The sequence below is a fragment of the Anabrus simplex genome, chromosome 1 (genome assembly GCF_040414725.1).
Source record: "Anabrus simplex isolate iqAnaSimp1 chromosome 1, ASM4041472v1, whole genome shotgun sequence".
Taxonomy (NCBI): Eukaryota; Metazoa; Arthropoda; class Insecta; order Orthoptera; family Tettigoniidae; genus Anabrus; species Anabrus simplex.
Genome location: NC_090265.1, coordinates 516,684,661 through 516,706,258, shown reverse-complemented (window position 1 = coordinate 516,706,258; position 21,598 = coordinate 516,684,661). Strand labels below are relative to the sequence as shown.

The 21,598-nt window shown below is 37.3% G+C and overlaps 1 protein-coding gene across 2 annotated transcripts in view; it reads left to right on the top strand.

Annotated features, from left to right (window-relative positions):
• Positions 1-21,598, top strand: part of LOC136857058 (uncharacterized) — a 71,840-nt gene that overhangs the window by 12,298 nt on the left and 37,944 nt on the right. The gene's annotated exons all lie outside the window — the stretch shown is intronic.

Below are 21,598 nucleotides of genomic sequence, written 5' to 3'. Positions count from 1 at the left end.
ATTACTGCTAATTTTGAAAGAAACAACATGATACCATTGGTGACCAGTTGCAGGTTGCTGTTGGATCTTACTTGACAGGTAGTGCTCCTTGTTGGCAATCTTTGCTCTGTTACACTATTTACTTGTGCTGATCATTGTGTCAGGCTGATGACCAGATTATCATACAAAACAGAAAGAGGAATACTTTTATATTTCCTTGTCCTTACTTATAGCTGTATACCTGTAAAATGTATGGGAGAGTAAGTTTAGAGAATATATTAATATGAAATTGATAGACTTGTATTCTTAAGGGCTCAAAGCACAGGAAGTAATTCCAAATATATGCATTATTATATATACACTTTGATTAAATATGAAATAATTTGGACCCACTCTGTGTGGGAAATGTTAAGTAATTATTTTATGTATTTTATTTTTAATCCAGAAGTACAGTCACTGTATTGAAAGGAGAATAATAAAACTTTGTTTTTCACCTATGCAATACTTAACTAGCAAATACATTTTTTAATTCATTTTTAATTAATATTTAAGTTTGCTAATGACAAATCATGTATAGAAATTCAAGATTATTGTTCCTAATTAACCTTGTGATGACAATATGGCTGAAGATTTAAAAAAAAATGAGCGAAACTTGTACCACGTTTTTAATAATTTGGCAATAAAATAAGGATGAAATCCTAATTTTGTACGATAGTTAAGCATTGAATAGGCGAAAAACAAAGTTTTATTATTCTCCTTTCAATTGATGTTCAATACGGGATCTAAAATGAGAATAGTCTCTTGCAAACAGTCACTTTATGCTGTCAAATCTTGAAGAAATACTGTGTAACTGAGATGAACTCAAAATTTATGATTAGATATGGGGAATTATAGGCATGAATAAGTTAGAATGCAAATGTATTTAACCAAGTGTCATATACCCGCACGACAGTTCTGCAGTGAGATTTGCATAAATACAGTAGAAGTCCACTATAACAAGTACATCATATAATGAGAACCCCGTTATACCAACAGTTTTTGTCTGTCCCTTCAAAATTCCTATATTAAACTCTATATTATCCTTTGGTTACAGTGAGAGCCCTATCACTGACACATCCGTTATTACGAGCGATTAAGAGTGCGCGATTTTTTCCGTTACTGACACTTATGCATCCAGCTATTATATTGCATGCGATTGATCATTTTCGGTATTGTTTCCTTGCAATGTCCACTAGTGAGCTCTCTCGTCGACATTCAAAGGCAATGTTGGAGTCGGTTAGTAATACCCATCGACTGCTGTTCCATAAAGAAAAATGGAAATGAAAGAGAACATGTTTTCATAGTAAATGTGTAAATAATGTGTCCAATAGAAGTTGTTAACTCTTAAAAATAAAGGCTAAAGTAAACGATTGATTAATTTTAATACTAAATACTGCAATTAAGTAAGAATGGGATACACCTCAGGATATGGCAGAGTGCATCATTGATTTCAGAGGTTAGTTTTATATTTTCTTGCACCTGGTTAAATTTCGGAAAGACTATTATCATGTAAATTTACAGTGAGGTTATCATTTCTCTCCTGGCACTTTGAATATGTTTTCATGATACATATAGTATGGTTAAATTAGGTTAGGTGATGCTGTTTGAATAAACTGGGCCGTTCAGTTCAAAGCAAGCTATCGGTGAATGCAGTGGTTGTTACGTGAGTCTGATGATTCAATCAATCAATCAATCACTACTGATCTGCATTTAGGGCAGTCGCCCAAGTGGCAGATTCACTATCTGTTGTTTTCCTAGCCTTTTCTTAAATGGTTGCAAAGAAATTGGAAATATATTGAACATCTCCCTTGGTAAGTTATTCCAGTCCCCAACTCCCCTTCCTGTGCACAAATATTTGCCCCAATTTGTCCTCTTGAATTCCAACTTTATCTGCATACTAGCTGATGTACCCGTGCTTCACTAAGGAATTCTACATTGTATACAGAATTCTAGGTAGGTAGTGTAAACGTTGTGAGCAAGATTGTATTACATTGCATAGCTCTTAAAGTTTCCTTAGAAATGCGACGGGGAACTCACCAAAGTCTTTTCTCATATGAAGACTGGGTTAGGGAATTTTCATTGTAATGTTAGGCCCGTTTGCTTACCATCAGTCACATCAGGTTGGGGAGTTTTCATTATAAAGGCAGATATTCACTCTCCACCTGCCTTTTTACATCCTCAGAAAGACTGTCTTAGTGGTTTTCCCAATTGAAATGAACATAGATCATTACAGTGACGTCAGTAGGAATGGCGCAATTAAAAGCAATGCTTTCATATGAAACACTTGATCAAATGAAAAACCACACATTTTCTCCCTTTTAACAAACAGTAGGCTACTACGCTGCCGATCTAACAGTCCAAAGTTCCAGAGCTGGAATGACCAAGCCGCAGACAGCCGTGATATCATTGAACACTATTCGTCCCCTTTTGGTGCAGGGGAGTCGAAGAGTGAAAAGTCCGGGCAAAAACTATGCTCTTTTACTAATCTGCTTCCTGGGAGTACCTGATGAGTCAGAAAATCTCAATTTACTACTCTGGCGGCAGAGAAAATTTATCTGACTTGGAGGCAAATTTTGCTTCCAAGCCAGAGGAGAACCCCTGTCTTCACTGCTAATTTGGAATAAAATGAATGTAGAATTTAATAAAAGTGAAGAGTAAGAAGCTTTTCTTAAGAAACTGCTCTTTTCAGGGTTGAATTTTGAGTTATTTAGTGAATTGTGGTGCTATAATTTGGAATAGGCCTAAATTGTAATTTTAGACCAGGTACTACTACTACTACTACTACTACTACTACTACTACTACTACTACTACTACTACTACTACTACTACTACTAACTACTACTACTACTACTACTACTACTACTACTAAGTGAGCCTCTGCCTCAAGTGTGTACGCTGCTCATTCAAAACAGCGTGTCAGAGTATGGATCGAATAGCTGCAATACTATGATGAGCCAGTGTGTTACGTACCAGCAGTATCAGAAAATGTATGAACCAGAGGAATGAAATGCTAAAGAAGAAAGTTTTCTAACTCCCCAGCCATTTCCCACCAATATTCAATCAGTCTGTTATACTCGGTACGCAGCAGTAATCCGATCTATCGGAGTTGAGTTGCAGCATAAGAGACAAAGAACATAACAACAAACAGTGGTCAATGTAATGTTATTGTTGCTCAATGTTATGTGCTTTCCATATTGTAGGCTTCACATTTACTTTTCTCCTGACTCTGAAATACCACTCTTATGATAGTCGGTACGGTAAATTATCAGAAATTGTATTCTCTATAACTTTTGTTATGTAGTACTTTTCGATAGGACCAATAAGTTAAGTATTTATAAATTAAATTTTAGGCGCCTTCCCATAAACTACAATTTCATCCAGGGTGAAAAAAATTGTTTATAGCTTAGACTGTAGTTTCTTGTTCCCCAACCCTGTATACCGATTTTCATTAAATTCTGTTAACCCATTTTCTCATGACTCGGCGTTGATATGGACTTAGCAACAAAAATACAAATTAATGAATATCTGTATTTTCATTCCCGGTACAGTCAAATGTATAAGGCATAAATGATCGGAAATTTATATAACTTTAGTTATGTAGTATTTATCAATAGTACCATTAATAATATAAATATTTGAGAATTACATTTTAGGCCTTCCCCTAAACTACCACTTCATTCAGTGTGAATAAAATGATTTACAGTCTAGACTGTAGTGGCTCATCCCCCAACTTTTCATACCGATTTTCATTAAATTCTCTTCAGCTGTTTTCTCGTGATGCGAGTACATAGATACATACAGACAGACAGAAATTGCGGAAAAGTAAAAAGTGGATTTTCTTGTTACTGTGAATGTGACTGATACAGAAATACAATTATTTTCAAATTCTGAGCAATTTACAGGCAAAACTCTTATTTTATACATATAGATTGTGATCTTTCCTACTTTTAAAGACACCACTCAAACTTATTCGTCTACTGATGTCATTTCATGCCATCTCTCACTGACAGCTCAGAACATACCACTTAATAATAACAATATAGTTGGTCCGTTGTTGGACATTATAAATTTTCCAGCTAACTCATTCCTGGTTGCCAGCGTTTCACCCCAGTGTGCTAAGTTGGGCTCATCAGTTGGTAAATAGCACACCTACCAAGACGCATGGCTAGAGCATACCGTGGAGTTCGGAACAAATAGTGTATTTCAGGTTCTCTATGGGAATCAACATCTTTGTCATCTGAAGGCCAGGCAGGCATCAATTTTTGACAATGAGACAAAGTGTGTCATAGTGCATTGGCACTGCTGGTGGCTCCAAGTAGCCTATGCAGTGGCCTCCACGGTATGCACTAGTCATGCGTTTTGGTAGGTGTGTTATTTACCAACTGATGAGCCCAATTTAGCACACTGGGGTGAAACGCTGGCAACCAGGAATGAATTAGCTGGAAAATTTGTAATGTCCAATAATGGACCAACTGTATTGGTATTATAAATTTACTCATTCGGAACAAATATTTCAGGTTCCCTATGGAAATAAACATCTTTAACATACCACTTAGTCGAGCAGCTCGTCTCATTTCTCCCAAGTCTTCCCAGCCCAAACTTTGCAATATTTTTGTAACACTATTCTTTTGTCGGAAATCACCCAGAACAAATCAAGCTGCTTTTCTTTGGATTTTTTCCAGTTCTTGAATCAAGTAATCCGGGTGAGGGTCCCATACACTGGAACCATACTCTATTTGGAGTCTTACCAGAGACTAATATGCCCTCTCATTTACATCCTTACTACAACCCCTAAATACTCTCACAACAATGTGTAAAGATCTGTACCCTTTATTTACAGTCATATTTATGTGATTACCCCGATGAAGATCTTTCCTTATATTAACACCTAGGTACTTACAATGATCCCCAAAAGGAACTTTCACCCCATTAACGCAGTAATTAAAACTGAGAGGACTTTTCCTATTTGTGAAACTCACAACCTGACTTTTAACCCCGTTTATCATCATACCATTGCCTACTGTCCATCTCACAATATTATTGAGGTCATTTTGCACTTGCTCACAATCTTGTAACTTATTTATTACTCTTCTTCAGAATATGCAAAACATGAACTTTTAAACCCACTGTTTTCAGTGTTTTGCTTAGGTTGAGTTTTTACAATCATATTTAAACCTCAAAAACAATTTCACTTGCACAAACTTACAAATGAAATGACAACATACATCCAACTCATACCCCCATTAGACATCCGGATGTACTGTTGGATGACAACATCTTTTTAGACAAGTAATACAAACCAATGCCTAATAGATGTAAAATCATGATATGTCAGCTGATGATGACCAAATAGAGTCGAAACCGGTACTGATGCAAGTCTATATTTACAATAAACAGTATTGATAAGGTGGAATTTCTTTCTCATCCATATATGTGCTTAAATGAAGCAAACAAGGGGCCATAAGCCTTTACTGATGATCTGATCATCATGGAACATTTCCTCCAGCTGTTGCATAGAGCTACACGCCACATGGGCCGTCGCACCATCTTGCTGCAAATAGCCGTACCCTTTTATTTTATTTTTAAGTCAGTTCAGCAAAAAATGGGTCACGAATTTTGTGATTATAACGGTCAGAAGTAATAGTGTCCTGAAAAAAATTATGGACCAATGATTCATCGGGCACTTGTCACTAATAGCACACCATATACCCACCTTCGGTTGTAAGATGTGCGGGTTCTCTGTATTTCAGATCCTACTGTTTTGTGAATTGACATAGCTACTTAAATGGAACTGTGCTTTGTCACTCATAAAAATAAAATTTAGATCAATGATACCTTCATGCTCCCCATTCATTAAACAAAAGCCCCATGCCACCACAGCTCTGACGGACCTTGGCCTACCAAGAGACTGTTGCTCAGCTCAAAGACCTGCAGATTACGAGGTGGTGCATGGTCAGTGCGACAAATCCTGTCGGCCATTAATCTTGGCTTTCTAGACAGGGTCGCCATCTCACCATCAGATAGCTCCTCAACTGTAATCATGTAGGCTGAATGGATTTCGAACCAACCCTCAGGACCAGGTAAAAATCCCTGATATAGCCGGGAATCGAAACTGGGGCCGCCAGGTGAGAGGCAGGCACCTACCCCTTTACCATGGGGCCAGATGCTATTCATTAACCAATTACAAAATCTTATTCTTGCAATGAAATCTGTAGCCTGTATGTTATGGACTGAATGAGTCCAGTAATATTGTAATTGTAAGAAATTTTTTGCATTACATTCTGACGAATGTGAAATATTAGTTTCCCAAGCTACTCTCCAAAGCGACTTATGTGGACTGACTTGCAGTCTTGCCTGAATATCTTCTAACCTCTCTGTGTGAGAGCTGTTCTCTCTTATTGTTTTTTCTTATTAGTTACAGAACCAGTACTACGTCGCTTGTGAATGAGTTGTTGCACATAACATTTTTATGGTAGTTTAGAACTGGGAAACTGTCTACGGGATTTTCAAAGGCACCTTTTAACTGGTTTCTTCTTGTTATGCAAATAATACTTGACCAAAAATATTTTCTGCTCTGTAATGTACTCAGCCATCACGATAATAACTTCACAACACCCCTTAAAACAGGCTAACTGCTATGTCAGCTTACAATCTCGGAATATCGGACATCTTATCACACCAGGCTTGACAAAAACCACATGGCGCACGTCAAGATGACACAAACCATACGGCACTTCCTCCCCCTGTGGGTGGGGGCGGTAGAATATCACCCACAGTATCCTCTACCTGTCGTAAGAGGCGACTAAAAGCAGCCTCAGAGGCTCTGAACTTTGGAGTGTAGGTTGGCGACCACGCGGTCTTTAGCTGAGTCCAGGCATTGCTTCCACTTGTGCCAGGCTCCTCACTTTCATCTATCATATACAATCTCCCCTGGTCAACTCTTGTTCTTTTCTGACCCCGATGGTATTAGAGCACTCAAGCCCTATGGAGTCTTTCATTTTCACGTCCTTCGTGGCCCTTGTCTTTCTTTGGCTGATATCTTCATTTTTCGAAATGTCGGATCTCTTCCATTTTTTCTCTCTGATTAGTGTTGTATAGAGGATGTTTGCCTAGTTGTACTTCCTCGTAAAACAATAATCACCACCACCATCACCACCTTGGGGATTCCTGTGGCCTGTGAGAAAAAGCGGGAAGTCTTTAAATTATACTCCCTGTAGAATGTTAAGATATTAGCTTCCTTAAAATATAATTTTATAATGTCTAGTCATTTTCTGAAAATGAAAAAATACAGAGTGCTGAATTATGTAACTCGTCTGACTCCATGGTTGAATGGTCAGCATTGAGGCCTTCGGTGCAGAGGGTCACAGGTTCAATTCCTGGCCAGGTTGAGGATTTTAATTGCATCGGGTTAATTCTTATGGCTCAGGGACTGGGTGTTTGTCCCAACATTCTCTTCTTCAAATTCAGACAACACACCACATTACCAACCACCACAGAAACACGCAATAGTAATTACATCCTTCCTGATCCGGTTGGTGTCATGAAGGGCATCGGGCTGTAAAACAGGACCAAATCCACATGAGCACCACAGTTCACACCCGCGACCCTACATGTGTGGGAAAAGCGGTGGAAGAAGAAGAAGAAGAAGATGATGATGAATTATGTAACTCACCTCAAATTGGTCATGAGTGGAATGCTCACTACAGTAGATCATGAGATAAAACGATATTGCAGACACTGTTTTCATATTGTTTTTGATTGTGTTACCTTTATGATTCTTGAAATGGACAGTCAATATAGAGGCTAAATTATGTGAAGTATTTTTCTAATGGACTATTAAAAGTAGAGTATGTAAAATATTGTCTAGTCTGGGGTAATAGAGATTTTTACCAATCCTGAATGGCTTTAATCGGAAGTAGGGTTTTCACCAGGAAAATCACAATAATCCCGCCTAAATCGGGATACCTGGCAACCTTGATGTGAACCTTTATATGAAGTTCATATTTTGAAAAATACTAAGATTCAGCAAAGCAACAAATTACCACCTCACTTACAGTCTTTTATTTATTTCCCTTTTCATTTTTGTTATTTGTTAAGTTTTCTTATGTTCTGGGAAAGGAGACTAAAGAAATTAATTGCCAAACACTGCTTTCATAATCTCACTGATGAATGATCTGAACAAGGATTCCATTTTTGACTGTAACATTACATTTATATATTCTTAACAACTTTTTTTTTTCCTTTTGTCCAAGTCACTTGTTGCATTATGCAGATGATGTTGTGGACACACCATAACAAGTAAGCAATGTAAGTTGGAAATACTGTTTGTGCTTTGGGCCTATGTGGAATGGAAAGTGAGAATAGTAGGTGAAATTCATTTTCATTTATTTTTGACATTTACCTACACAGAACCCAATTTGTAGCTATAACTGGTTTACTGTGGGGCCTATAATAATATTACATTCTTAAATGGTAGTCTCAGTACTCACTACTTAAAGTTTGTGGTGCCTCATTTATTTTTGTTGAAGTTAATGCTTGAAGTATTTCTTCAAAATACTGAAGAATGAAAGATTTAAATGTTGACTACACAGATTGAGTTCAGTATAAGCATATTGTGTTGATTGAGTAAAATGCATGCAAAAGTTTCTGATTTGCCAGTACATAGTCATAGTAGTCTTTGCAGTGTTCATGTACATGTAATTTTACCATACAAGCAGAGTTTTGATTGCCAGTTTAGAAGCTAAGATAGGATGCTGGATTGTCATATTCTTCATCTAGTACTTCGTAATAGCTATATAGTTCAATAGTTTATAACATGATACAACAATGTATTCAATTATTTTATCCATAAATACTGGAACTGTACATTTAATATGTGTTCATACCTGCCAACTTTCCCGATTTAGGCGGGAGACTCCCGATTTTCGACATTGTTTCCCGCCTCCCGATTATTCTACTGTTTCTCCCGATTTTAGCTCATGTTTGGTGAACTTCAAAAATTTGTTTTCAAGTCCCGCCATTTCAGCTTTGAACGCAAGTGGCCGGAAGTCCTTCGCTGATTGGCCGCTTTCAAATGAAATATCGACGTTCATTAACGAGAAACATGTGCGATGTTTATTGAAACCTGTATATCGGTCTTGATCGGGACGCGTATATCGATTGTCAATCTCTCGTTCTCGCGTGCTATATGTTCGTTCAAATCAGTCTAGTCGATTCTAGAGACTAGTCGCCAGATTTGGAGTCTTTTTTTAGTAATTTCGTGACAGAATGTCAAAGATACCGACTAGTGACTTTTCTAGAGATTTTAGGAGAGACCAATCATCTCTCTCACATACTTTCTGTGAGGGAATAGAGAGTGTAATTTTTAGCCTTCTAGCCTTGTATAGCAACAGTCGGGTTTTGAGACAATAAGTGTTATAACCCCTGTATTGCGCAAGACATGGAGAGTAAGCCATTTTTACGAATTGTATCTCCTGATTCCTCCCGATTTTTCCTGATTTTCATATCTAAATCTCCTGATTTTTGGTTTTGTAAAGTTGGCAGGTATGTATGTTTAATTTATACACAGTATGTGAATAACATTGACATTTTAAGAACTGGAACAGTTTACTCTACCAAAATTATCTCCTGGGACACAAAGACAACCATGAGAAAAGAGACATTTTCCTTACTTGTCTGGTCACCCTGGCTGTTGATAGCATTATTTTTTTGTTTGTTTTATTTTGTTAGAACCAATTAAACTGTTGCACAAATACACTGGTATCCAAAAGTTTAATAACAGTTCCAATTGTACATATCAGAATGACAAAAATGCTTATTTGTCTGGAACAATTGCAAACCAACCTTTTACAGCAATGAACCGAACAGAGTCAGAAGTTCATGTTAAAAACATAAAATGAAGGTGGTAGGAATTCAGGATAATTAATATGAGGTGTGATAAAATCACTCTAGCTCTGCAGTGATCTGGAACGTTGTCAAAAAGATCATTAAGGTGTTTTTAGAGGCTGCAAAATTCATGCATCCTGAAAAGCAATATGGAGGTGGGGAAATGTTGATGAAGGGAGCTGACTGAATGCGGTTCACCTCTGTAAGAGCTCCCTTGTGGATCAGTGACCTCCGGGTTCCAAGATCACGTTTTCAAACCTGGCAGTAGTCTGAATTTTGAAGGGTGGGCAGAAGTCTGTTCAGTACTCTGCATATAAAAGAGCTGTGGTGACACATGTGGTGTTTTTGAAATTAAAGCTCAACCATAGATTGCCCATGAGAGATCCAGATTACTCTGTCATCTGGTTGAGTAAAATTAAACGTCAAAATTAACATGCAGGCAGCCTAGATGTAGCTGAGGACATTGAATTATTATTATTATTATTATTATTATTATTATTATTATTATTATTATTATTATTATTATTATTATTATTATTATTATTATTATTATTATTATTATTATTACTCTGTTTCTAGAGAACTAATAATACTTCTATTACAGTTACCCCTAAGGTACACTACAATATTTTCTCTGATTCTTAACGGAGACCTCATTTCATGTACTGGATAATTATGTTCTCCTTAAAATACTCTGCAGTTGTGCTCTATGAGTACATGTACAAGGCATGTTTTTTAAGAAAGGGCCATTTGAAAATAACTACACAACAGAAGACAATTTTCAGACACCACATTTATTTGCAGATTCTACATACTTTACTCTATTTTTCAACATAGCCACCAAGTTTGTTTAAACACTTATCATACCTTACAACTAAGTTTTGAATACCCTCTTCATCAAAACTTGCCGCCTGCTCTGATAACCAAGAGTTCATGGTCGCCAGGAAAGGCACTTGAGAGAGCTGTTATTGTGCAGCGTCTGTCCTCACGAATCTTCACTTCAACTGAAGCCACCAAATCGTCTGTGATCAGAGATGGGCGACCGGAGCAGGCCTCATCGTGGACGTTGTCATGGCCATCTTTGAAGTCTCGTACCCACTTTCACACTTTTCCTTCACTCATAGCATTAGCACCATACATTTCGCAAATCTGTCGGTGAATGTCTGCAACAGACAGGTTCCTAGCCAACAAAAACCGTATCACTGACCGAACCTTGCACGGGGCGGGAGAGTCAATAATCTTGAACATTTGAGCAAGCACAGAACAGAACCGTACAGGTTAGCAACTGAGCACCGTTGTTTCCGAGGCATGCTGGCACATGACGCTTGCGCTAGTTGTGACACGCGCAAACTACTAGTGTCTACAACAAAGCGGCCCTTACTTAAAAAACATGCCTCGTATTATTACCTGTAAATATGAACTGTTGACCCTTTGTCTCTGTCTTTCTGAATAACCTTAGATGAGGTTGTCTCTTCAACTCTCAGCAATAATAACAACCTCTAGAAAAAAAATGCTATTTTGAATGACCCCTGAATATTTTTTTTTTTTGCTAGGGGCTTTACGTCGCACCGACACAGATAGGTCTTATGGCGACGATGGGATAGGAAAGGCCTAGGAGTTGGAAGGAAGCGGCCGTGGCCTTAATTAAGGTACAGCCCCAGCATTTGCCTGGTGTGAAAATGGTAAACCACGGAAAACCATCTTCAGGGCTGCCGATAGTGGGATTCGAACCTACTATCTCCCGGATGCAAGCTCACAGCCGCGCGCCTCTACGCGCACGGCCAACTCGCCCGGTCCTGAATATTTTACTTGCCTATACCAGTATACTTCAAAAATAATTAAAGTGGCAAGGCCATCTCTGTACAAACCACGAAGGCCCTTCATGAGTGAGAGGTAAAGGCTTCCATTATTCATAACTGCAGCACTAAGAAATTTATTATTATTTTACAATTTGCTTTACTGGTCTTATGGTGACTATGCGATAGGCAAGTGCTAGGAACGGAAAGGAAGCGACCAAGGCCTTGATTAAGGTACAGCCCCAGCATTTGCTTGGTGTGAAAATGGGAAATCATGGAAAACCATCTTCAGGGCTGCCAGCAGTGGGGTTCAAACCCAGTATCTCCTGAATGCAAGTTGACAGCTGCATGACCCAAACTATGCAGCTACTCGCTTGGTAGCACTAAGTAAGATAGAGTGGTTTGCTCTGCCCGACCATTTCTGCCCTCAAGGATTAGCCTTGTACTCATTCTTGATGTTGCTTGAATGAACCTCAGATTCATGTGGCTCCAGAAGTGGAAATGTTGTCTCTAAATTTTTCAACTTCCTAGTGGGGAATTGAATCCACATCCTTGTGGGTGAATTCAGTACACTTTTACTGCCTTGGCTAGGTAGTATAGCAGTATGCTACCACAATTACAGTGAACTACTCTCGCATGTTGTTGGCTTGTACAGGTTTCTTATCCTTTCTTCAGTTTCCTCTTCAGAACAACAGGAGAGTGTTGGCCTCCAGATTTCAAGATCATTGGTTCATACTCAGCAGAAGTAGATGGATTGTTGTGAGGCAGATAAATGTCCATTTGACACTCCATGTTGTATGACATCAGCATGTAAAAAGATTTCTGGTGACTCATTGGGAGGTTACCTGACAGATTTAATTAAAACTCAACACCAACTGGTTGAGTAAAATCAGGACCTCAAAAGTGATGTGCAGGCAAGCTAAATGACATCAAATCAAAATTCTTGTGCGTGATAACTGAGGTCATGTTATCATCATCATCATCATCATCGTTGTCATCTACTGCACAAATCATCACATATTGAGAATGAGTCTGTAAACCGAAATTGAACTTGCCTCTCAATTCTCTGCTTTATTGATGATGTTTGGTCACCAGTGTAAAGGAATAAGTTGCTGTTGCTGTAATAAACAGGTAAATGTCTCTAGTAAAGATGTATAATCTGACCTGAAGCAGAAAAATACAATGGTAACTGATTACAGATATTCTGTGAAATTACAGCTTATAAAAATCTATCATATTGAGTAATTTTAACTTTAAATAAAATTTCCTACTTTCCTTCCCTTTTGTAGGTAAGCAGGTGTTCAGTTGAGGCTATCAGCGCAGTAGTGGCCTAACCAACAGTTTTAGATGAAGTGTGATATTGGTCTCTAATAGACATTTATGGAACTGGAACCTGGTGCACAAACATGTTGTGTGCCACATCGTGAATGTTGGGACAGTCAGCCTTGGCCACTATAGACAGTAAGTTTAGGCCATAAAGGGCTATTCAAGACCATATTGCACTTCGTAAAAAAAAAAAAAAAAAAAAAAAAAAAAATAGGTAGGACACTATTGCACTAATAGCCTATATTTAATGATTAGAAACCTATAATAATAATAATAATAATAATAATTTATGGAATTTTAACTTATATGTAGTAAGATTTTTTTTAAATTCATTAATTTAAGAAAGTAGAATTTTATTTGCATACTCCAAACATATTTGCTTTTTTTTTTTCATGCTATTGATGCAGTATTACATAAAACAAAGGGAAGACTGAACGCTACTCAAAACCCATTCTGAATCTTTCCTTTGATTGTATCCTCAATTATTTCCCGCTTTCAAAGGACATTCACTCTGGACCACACAAAAATATGCTTAGAATATAGATCATTCATCACATAAACAGTGGTCCGTGTCTTTTCCGTGCAAAACTCTGAAGTTGCATGCTAGTGCCATTAGATGGTGGCATATTGTATCTGCACTGACAAGTATAACTACAGTATGAGTGCTTTTCTTGGAGTGTTTGGTTGCGGGTTACAGTGTAAACTGTGTACGTTTGGCATCATGAGGAGTATTAATCCCATAAATAATGTCAAAATATTAGAGACAAAGTTGTGACGTGCTGAATGTGGAAACACAATCAGATATAATTTACAAAGTTTATTCCACCTACTCAATACTGTACAATAATTGCAATGTCTATAAATATGTTGATCTGAAACGCTCAGCAGATGAGAGACAAATGTGGTTGCAGCAATAAGGCCTTGCCTTTAGGATATGAATGAATGAATAAATACATCACAAAATATTATCAAGGGACTAGTTTCGACCCTATATGGGTCATCATCAGCCTAACTAAGATACATTTATGGATTTGCTGAAGTCCTAAGTCAGAATTACATTGTGGAAATAAAATTTAAAAGAATGAACTGTGTATGTCACTCATGTGTTTGTCACTCATCAGTATAACATTATTTTATCTATAACAGTTCATCAATCCACCATTTTATATGTACATTATCGCATCACATACACAGTTGCGTTGCCTAAGAGTGGCGCCATTATGTGAGAAATACCATAGGTCTGCGTTACCTGTACGACGTACAATACTTGCGAGTAGTACCATCATGTGTGGAACACCGTGAGTCTACGCTACTTTTGATTAGTACCCTAACATAAGTACCATGGTTCAACTTTACTAGCGTCAAGTACCATTATGAGGGGCCGTTGAATTGGATTTTGGACCTCTTTAGACAACAAGCATCCTTGATTCAGGATTGTGCTTTAGAAGTGGTCCCTTGGTCAGTAATACTATTTTTTATGATAGTTTTTGGGTCAGATCCACTGATAGTTTTAAATTCATATCCATCCATTGATTCTTCATGACATTTTTTATTTTGGTCAGTGGATGATTTTGAACTTTTAATTTGTAATTTCATTTCGTACCATTAGGGGCCGATGACCTAGATGTTAGGCCTCTTTAAACAACAATCATCATCATCATTATCATCATCATCAAGAAAGACAAGGGCATGAAAATGAAAGACACCCTAGGTTTCCTAAAGCTAATACCGTTGGGGTAAGAAAAGAACAAGAGTTGACCAAGAGAGGCAGATAGGAAAGACGAAAGTGAGGAGCCTGGCACAAGTCAGTGGAAACAATGCCAGGACTCAGCTAAGGGCCCTGTAGTCACCAACCAACACTCGCAAACTGAGAGATCCTGGAGCCCCTTTTAGCTGCCTCTTACAACAGGCAGGCGATACCATGGGTGTTATTCTACCACCCCCACCCTAAGGGGGATGCAAAAGTGATGTTGAATATAAAAAATGTGGCTTTAGGAGATACTTTGCTTTTATCACTTCATTGAAATCCCACTTCTGTACTTTGAAAATTAATAGCAGCACTATCAGATCATCAGATCAGATCAGATCATTTATTTAAGTAGAGGGTTTGTGAAACTATTGTTGGAAAATGTAACAATATACTCATGGCATTGAATTATATGTGCTTTCCCTCATATTATATTGATATTATGATTTCTTTTGTTACCAAAGTTCCTCTCTTAGGACTTCTGGATGGTGATTCAGATATCTCTTGAGGTAGAATGCACCGTTGTGCGTGGGAATGACTGAGACCACTGTTATTGTCATGAATGATCTATGTTTTAAGCATGTTTTCGTACAGTTCATAGCATTCGAGGCCAAGGGTGTCCCATGTTAGCATACATACAGAAAGGGTAAATAACTCTTTAAAATAACTTTGCTGGAAAATGCACCTTAACCCATTTTATTAGATGTTTGAGTTTTTGTATAAAGAGTTTGGTTATCTAGAAGAATGAGTTTGTTCATTAGGGAAAGCATAAAGTCATGAAAGGAGGGGGCTGGGAGGGAATATAGGAAAATTGACCAAGATAAGTAATGCAGGAAGTAAAACTCAGGGGCATGATGTGATCGTTGTCCATACCAGAGTGAACACCTAAGGGAGAATTTCTGTATGATAGCTTTATGGAGAAATTATTGTAAATCCATACCTCGTATTTATTTTATAAAGAGATCATAGCATTCTTCCATGCATTGGTCATAATGCATTATCTTTTCTCAGAAACTAACAATAATTGTAAGTACTGTAGCTCTCATTTTCTCAGTCAAAACCAGTGTTTTTCCCCAATGTGGTAATCCAACTGACAAGTGAAGAAACACTGGTAATTTCATTATTGATAAGGCCTAAAAAGTTTAAAAAGTTGAATATTCAATATCGATGATTTCCTTGTGAAACTTACCCACTTATGATTTGTTTTAAGGTACAATATAACTTAAACGCCTTCATCTTTGTCATTGGAGGTAATTTAAGCTGTGAACACTCCACATTTGCATAGCATGTCAAAATAACCCTTGTGAAAATTTTACCAGAAACATTCTAGATATTTACTTCAAGCCTTGGTAGTGTTGAAAGTAGTACCCAATCGAGACAGGGGAATCACATTAAAGTAAAATTCTAGATATTTCACCCATAATCACCCAAGGTATGACTAAAGGCTAATTGTTTTATGATCTGTTCATACATTAGAAAATTCACATCTTCATACGTATGCCATTCTTGGCTGCTGACTCCTTATCATGGTGTGATGGCCTTGTGAATCCAAGGTGGTGAATTGGATTTCGGCTCAGTCTGGTGGTATTTGAAGATGCTCAAGTTTGCCATTGTCAATAGATTTACAGGCAAGTAAAAGAAGTCCTATAAGACCACATTCTGAAGTCTTGGTATCTCCAAAAATTGTAAAAAGTAAGCTCGCCAGACAAAAAATTAGTCACCCTAATGTGCACGCACAGATGGTTTGTTAAGCCTGTACATTTGATGCAACGAATGAGTCCCATGCTCAACCACATGTGCACTGCCTCTACGCGAGCATAAGGCAGAAGCGATCAGTGAGACATAGATGTTTCAAGCAGACGGTGTACTTCAACATGGGTAGATGTAAGGATGTGATAAAGTAGCAAAAACGGGCAATCGTGTTTGGACATGCCCATGGCCATACGGTGTGTGAAGTTGCTGGATTTGTTGGTATTTAGCAGCGGAATGTTCAACGTGCCTACAAGCAGTGCTGTGCTACATGTGGCTACGAAACACGCAGAATTGTGGTCGGAAAAGATCCTGTTTGAGAGGGGCCAGAGACGCGTGAATCAGAATCGCTTCCAAACTCGACAGGAATTGCTGCAGTCAGTTAATGAAGGTCCATCCCAACCTGTTAGTGAGAGAACATTTCGACAGGAACTGCATGCAGTGAACATTTAGAGTCGGTCATCTCGCAAAAGGCCATTTCTCAAACAGGCACATAAAGCTGTGCGTCTTCATTGGGCTAGAAATCATCAAACTTGGACAGTAGCTGTTTGGTGGAATGTAATGTGGTCTGACGAATCAAGTGTTTGCTTTTATTCCAATGGTGCACGTTGTCGAGTGCACTGAAGGCCAGATGAAGCATTTCATCCTGGATGTGTGCAAGGTCAGGTTCAAGCCGGAGGTGGGTCTGTGATGTTTTGGGGATGTTTTTCATATCAGGGATTCAGCCTGCTCACTGATTAACCACTAACATGAACCAGCATGTTCATTTAAACATTCTGGATGATCAGATGTTGCCTTTCAGTCAACATCTGCATGATGAGTATGCTATTGGTACCCCGATTTTTCAAGATGACAACAGCTAAGTTCATCAGACTGGGTGCATATGTGATTGGTTTTATGAACACTACCCCACCCTATTACATCTTGATTGGCCTGCAAAACCACCTGACTTGAACTTCATTGAAAATCTGTGGGACATGTCGTAACAGTGGCTAAAACACCAACATCAGCATCTCCGCAATTTTGTGGAATTGCATGATCATTTCCTCAGGGAGTGGTTTAACCTGAATGCTATGTACTTGCACAACCTTGTGGACTCGTTTCCTATTAAGTCTAGACGCAGAGTTACATGGTATTAAATGATGCTTGTAATAATTTCTCCAGGAGGACTATTTTTTTTTTTTTCTGGTGAGCTTATTTAGTAGGACATAAAACCAAAAATACTACCATAGAGTAATCTCTGCCTGGGGCTCACTGAATTGTATCGAGTTTTGACCCTTGAAAGAATCTTCAGTAAATTTATTAAATGTGAGGTAATCATTCAAAGAGCTCTTGTATGGTGCAGGATAGCAACCCTTCAGTCTGTGGTGGGCAATTATGCTAGTTTGAAAGAAAATAATTTGAACGATGTTGGGTATCACTAAGTGTATCCTATGGCAATAAATTCCAGTTCTTCATTGTTTAGTAATGCCTTAATTTCTACTAAATCAGAATCTTTCGTGCTGTCATTTTGAAGTTGGTAATAAGGAAGAAAAAAGAAAAAAAGAATTGATAAAATTGTTAACATCCAGAATTTTCATCAATCACCCTGTTCTTTTATGTGGATTAACACCTGGTTGTATCTTTCTACTTAGTTTTAGTTAGCTGTTGACAGATTGGTAGTCTGTGATAGTTAATGTTTACTGGTAATGAAAGTGAACACATTGGATTTTGAAAGTATTTAATGTTTGAGAGATGAAGATTATGATGCAGAATAATACTATTTATTATCAAATAACCATGCTGTGAAGCATTGTAAATACAGAACCACTCTATTCAGCTGGAATACAATATGCCTGTTGAGCAGTAGCATCATTTTTGTCACGTTTCTTTCGAAAGTAGCAGTACAGACCAGTCATTATCATGTACAATCATCCACAGCATACACTGTTGCTAGTTTCATTTCCTTCGCAACTTGCTTCAGTTGTAGTCTCCTCTGAACTGTATGTTGTAAGTATTCAGTTGTGCTGTACAGAAATAGCCTTTCTAACTTTCCAGGCCAACTTGTATTTAGAGCTTGAGATTTCACTTTGCTTGTACTGTCAGCTTAGTTATCAGTGTAGTTATCCAGTGGATAAAATTTTAAAATATTTACCTAATATCATTGGAGGATCTGTATTTAGACTAAATGTTTAAGATACGAATATGGCAGCCAGCAAGATTAATGAGATCTTAACAAGTTGACAATCACCTCGGTCTTTTTTTTTTTCATATATAGTATTTTTATCAGACCTGTACTTCTCTACTAATGCTAAAAGTTGTATCTAAAATTATGATAATTTTCCAGAAAGTGCAGTATTGTTGACATGAACATAGAATCTTCATTAAGATGTGAGTTGATGTCTTTGGCCTGTACTTGTACTTTCATTATTATTACTGTATTTATTATTATTATTATTATTATTATTATTATTATTATTATTATTATTATTATTATTATTATTATTATTATTATTATTATCATCATCACTAATATATTCATATATGTGTCTTCTGAAGGCTGACCTGCTAATTGTATCTAATCACATTTTTGTTTTCTTTGTATCTGGTGTGGAAATTGTTTTGTTTGATCTATATATGTGGCATTACAGCTTTTCTTTTTCTTTTTTTTTTTTACATTTAAGTTCATTCAAATTATGCTACCATTTTCATTATTATTATTAATTATAATTTAAATTGTTTTTGAAAATTATTTTTGGGTTGTCTTATGAGCCTTTAATGGGCTGGCTAGTTTTCCTTTAATTTTCCGTTGTGTCATTTTTGGTTACGTGAACACCTTTTGTAGCCATGGGCATACATACAGTAACCGAACCCAGTTGACAAGGTATTCTGCTCTCGTACTGCTAACTATATGAGGTCATGCGGTACATGATCAAAGGCCTTACAATAAATAAACTTTTTAATGTCCACCTATTCAGTACAATAATAATGTTGTTATATAGATGTAATTACAACATACTAATTATATACAGTACTAGTTTCGACGCATTTTTGCATCATCTTCAGCTGTACAAAGAAACGGAAAATAGGCAAATTTTATAAAACACGTATCCTTTTATCAAGAACCCATTCAAATACCTACATCAGGTGGCACAAAAGTCAGATCGGCTGGTAATTAGCACATTCATCTTTTTGAAGATGGGTATGGTGATGCTCCATTGGCAATCGCTCGGTGTTCAACCCTCTGTAATGAACTACTTGAAGAGTCGTGTTAAGCATTCTGCAACATGCCACTGTTGAGAGTACCAGAGTTCTGCTGGAAGATCATCTGGGGCAGTAGCTTTCCCTGGTTTCATTTCTTTCAAAGCAGCCTTGACCTCTTCAATATCAATGTCCTTCCAGTGGGAGTGGTGGATGGGGAAATTCCTCAGTTGAAATATTCTCGATGTAGCTCCACCAGCGCTCTCTTGCCTTCTTCCAATCAACCATTCAGTTTCCTGTTTCACCGTTGATGCCATAGAAGCACTGGATGTCTTGTGTTTTGCGATGCCTCACTTTGGTGAGTGTATAATTCCCACCTCCCTGGACGCATGTCTAGTTTTGCATAAAGATCTGCAAAATGTGCTGTTTTTGTTGTATCTGTGATCTTCTTTGTATCACAACGGGCTATCTTGTAGGCATTCCAATGAGACTGTGTCTTGTCGGCAAGAAACTTATGTTAAAGCCATTTTTTCTTTTGTACTGCATTTCTGACCTCATCACTTCATAGTCTTATTTTGTTAATTGTTTGCCACCCAGGTTTTGTTGATCCCCATCGGTAGTATCTTTACCTTGTCGTGGTGATGGGGCTTGTGTGGTCAAAAGATCCTGAGAGCTATGCCAGTGGTAGCTTAGCTACTGTAGGGCCTCCCATTGCAAGAGACTATCCTCATTTTTTTTTTTTTTTCGTATTGAAAGTCTGTTAAAAGGAGAACAATAAAACTTGATTTCCACCTATTCAATACATTAAAAGCAATTATAAAATTAGGATCCCATCCTTATTTTATTGCTTAATTATTAAAACAGGACATGTTTCGTTCATATTTTGAACATCTTCAGCTATAAATATTCTTACAAGGTTAAATTCGTAACATTGTTCTAGAACTTACACTGTAGTTTGCAGTTAACAAACTTATCCATAATAAACTTTAAAAAACCTCTTAAATATAAAGCATTTATATATTAAGTCGTCGTATTGAAAATAATATGACTATTTGTTGAGTTTCAAACTTTAAAACCTTATTCTAATATTTAAAATACAATGCCATTAGTTGGTCTCTGTATAAATACATTTGCAATCTGTTAAATTGCTGAATGTCTTAAAATTATTTGTTGTATACACATTAAAACATTTTGTTACAACTGGTGTAAACTTTTTCACATGTATGATATGGAAATGAAATCTTAATACACTTTCAAAACAGCTGAGTTTAGGTGTGAATATTATTCTTTTCATCCCTAAATGACAAAACTGATGTGCACTGTTGATTATAGGTTATGAATTTTGTCCTACTTTAAATATTTAACGTCAAAGTTTGTCGAATTCACAATATGCTTGTAGTCTTAACCAGTGCAGGGCAGTCCTACAGAAGTAAGCAGGGACTCAGTCAAATGGTATCAGTCAAGCTTTGGTGATCTGCAAGTGGTATTTTCATCCAAGTTTCAAAGTAAGTCACAGCTGAGTGCACTAGCATAAATGCAGGCAGGAGTAGAAGGGATATGTCAGCAGATCTATAAAATTCTCTCTAAAGCCCTGCTTAATATGTTGGAAGAACAAACTGAGCACTTAACTGGTGAATATCAGGCAGGATTTTGAAAAAGGGAGATCATGTGTTTCAAAAAGGCATATGACTCCGTAGACCGACAGACAGTGTTTAACGTGCTAGAGGACAAGAAAACAAGAGAATTGATTAAGCAGATATTGACTGACACAACATCAAAAGTAAAATTTTTAGGTAACATTTCTGAGCCATTCGAAATAAAAAAAAGGAGTCAGACAAGAGGATGGACTATCTCCCTTACTGTTTAATTTAGTTCTGGAAAAAGTTATAGGATATG